Source organism: Octodon degus, unplaced genomic scaffold, assembly GCF_000260255.1.
Source record: "Octodon degus isolate 3935 unplaced genomic scaffold, OctDeg1.0 scaffold00009, whole genome shotgun sequence".
In the NCBI taxonomy this organism is placed as follows: Eukaryota; Metazoa; Chordata; class Mammalia; order Rodentia; family Octodontidae; genus Octodon; species Octodon degus.
In genome coordinates, this window is record NW_004524585.1 from 14,186,354 (window position 1) to 14,189,418 (window position 3,065).

The 3,065-nt window shown below is 44.0% G+C and overlaps 1 pseudogene; it reads right to left on the minus strand.

Moving 5' to 3' along the window:
- Window positions 1-290: 290 nt before the first annotated feature.
- On the minus strand, window positions 291-880 carry LOC101592733 (annotated as a pseudogene).
- Between the last annotated feature and the right edge of the window lie 2,185 nt (window positions 881-3,065).

Below are 3,065 nucleotides of genomic sequence, written 5' to 3' on the forward strand. Positions count from 1 at the left end.
AAGTTGGAAAGTTTTTCCAACTCTCTGATCAGTTTTTAAACATTTATATAGTGCAATTTGCTTTCTATGTTGTACAGTGCAATAGGTTTTGGTGAGACATTATGAACCCACACTGCAGTCAGGATCCAGAAAAAACAACTCATTTACTCTAAAAATCCCCTCTCCTGTCCCCTTTAGAGTCAGCTCCTACCCCAACCTGCCCCAGCCACCACACTCTCCTCTGTCTTTTTTTTCAGGAATGGATAAGAACTCCTTTATTTGGGATCTCCCCGCTCTCTACACGCAGGGCGCTACTTCCTCATCTCCTCCTCCTTGGACAGGGTCTTGATGATCTCTTCCTTCTTGGCTTGCAGGCGCTCTTCACGGCCCTTGCATGCTTCCTTGGTCTTCGATCTGCGAGCCTCGGCCTGGTCAGCCAGGAGCTTTTTGTGGGCCTCCTCGGCCTTCAGCTTGCGGATGTGCTCCATGAGGATCTCCTTTTTTTTGAACACACTCCCCTTCACCTTCAGGTACAGGCTGTGGTACATGTGCCGGTCGATCTTCTTAGATTCCCTATATCTCTGGAGCAGCCTGCGCAGGATCCGCGTTCCGCGCAGCCAGGTCACCTTCTCCAGCATCAGATGTTGGCCGTACCCTTCCGCTTACCGATGCCCAGGTGCCTGCCCTTCCAGGGAGCCAAGGTGTTCGTCCAGCATCGCGCCCGAGAATGCACCGTCACAGACTTGCGGATGATCAGCCCATCTTTGATCAATTTCCGGATCTGCTGACGGGAGTTGGCTTTGGCAATTTCATTGGTCTTGTTGGAATCCAACCAGAACTTCTTTTTGCCACAGCGGAGGACGCTGGAGGTCAGCCTCTTCTGAAGCCTGGGCATATTCATGGCTGTGGTCGCCACAGCAAAAGGGTTCTTTGTCCTTATAGTTAGGTTTTTTTCAGAATTTTCCAGAATGTCATATAAATGTCATGTAAGTCCTACAATATATGAACTTTACATCTGATTTCTTTCACTTAGCAAAATGCATTTGATATTGATTCATTCTGTCATGTCAACCACTTCTTCCTTTTTAAAAATTTCCGTATTTAAGTATTTCATTTTACAGAAGTCCCATGGTTTATCTATTTGCAAGTTAAAGAACATTTAGGTTGTTTCCACTTTTGCATGATTGTGGATAAAGCTGCTCTGAACATTCCCATTCATGTTTCACTTTTCTTCATCAAAGGAGAGTAGAATTGTAGAATGAAATGTTAGAGTATGGTTAGCTCTGCAAGAGTGGCTACCGTACTGTTTGCTTTGTCCCTGCATGTGTGTGTGTGTGTGTGTGTGTGTGTGTGTGTGTGTGTGTGTGTGTGTGTGTCTGCAACCCGGCCAGCACTTGGCACTTTCAATGTGTCAAGTACACTCACAGTTTTGATACTCTGATTGACTTGTAGTGGTATTTCATTGTGGTTTCCATTTTATATTTCACTAGTGACTAATGCTTTTGAGTATCTTTTCTTATGCATTTGTGGCCATCCTTGTACCTTTTTTGGAGATGTGCCTGTTCTAATCTTTGCTCTATGTTTTTTTTTCCAGTGGGTTTTGCTTTCCTGTTGTTGAGCTTCAAGTTTTGTTTTGGATTTTTGAGGTACTAGGAGTGAATCCAGGGGCTTCACTCTGAGCTGCATGCCTAGTCCTTTATATTTTTTAAGACAGGTTCTTACTAATTCATTAAGTTGCCCAGAATGGACTCTGACTTATGATTCTTCTGCCTCTCAGTGTACTGGAATTACAGGCATGTGTCACCATATGCTGCTTGATTGTACTTTGTATATTCTAGATAGAAGCTGTCTCTCTCAGTTACTCTTCTCTCATTGCTGGGACAAAATACCCACCACCCAAAATAAAGGAAGGAAAGGTTTATTTAGCTCACAGTCAGTAGAGGTTTTAGTCCATACTTAGCTGGCTCCAGGTCAGAATGGCACATGGCTGAGGGCAGTCATTCCTGGTGATGGCAAAGAGCAGAGAGCGAAGGGAGTGGCAGCAGCTCAGGCAGCTAGCTATGCAGAGTATCTGCCCAGGGCATTCACACCCATAATCTCAGCACTGGATTAAGTATCAATAACAAACTCCAGAAGCTGCCTAATGACTACATGAGGCTTTGGGGGACAACTAGACACAAACCATAATAGAAGTATTTGTCAAAAAATGTGATTTGCAAATATTTATTCCCTATCTACAGCTTGTATTGTATTTTATTAGCAATGTCATTTGCTAAAGTTTTAAATTTTGATAATACCTAGTTTACCTTTTTACTTCCTTTATGGTTTATGCATTTGGCATTTTATCTAAAACCTCTTTTTGTAACCAAAGTCACAGAGATATTCTCCTGTAGTTCCTTCTAGAAATTGTATAGTCTCGCAATTTATAGAGAATTATTATGATGATCCATTCCAAATTAATTTTGAGTTAATCTTTGCACAAGTGGTGCAATTTAGGTTGAGTTTAGCTGCAGTTTAGAGTCACTTTTTGTGTATGTTTGTCCAACTGTTCTGGTGCCATATTGAAAAGATTAACTTTGAGTGAAAAGGGAAGTTCCACAATAGGTTGAAATTGTGGGATCTGAAGAAAGCACATGGAGGGCAGGGAACTCAGAGAGATGGTCCATGTACCAACAAATTCACCAACAACTCAAAACCAGAGGGGTCAGGAGGGCACAAGTCACCCAGGAAACTGTAGCAATCTGAGGGAGACCTTGGAGCTTTCATAGGTCATTCAAATAGGGAGAGGACTTGAACCTTGCTTGGGCAGATCCCAGCTGATGCTGATGCTGCTGGCATGAGGCCCGCCACCCTCAGGGGCTCTGGCTCCTTAGGACAGCAGGTGAGGGGTTCCTGCAGCCTGGTCCTGAAGCCAGTTTGACTCATCGTCCCCGGGTGAGCGTCTGGGGGAAGGTTGTTTTGTTTGCTCTCACAGTGAAGTTGGTTGCGGTGTCAGTGCCAAGGTGTCCTTGTGCTTCGATGTTTCTCTCCCTGGGCTCCTAATGGAAATTGACAGAATCTAGAGCCCCAGGTAATTCTATTGTCAG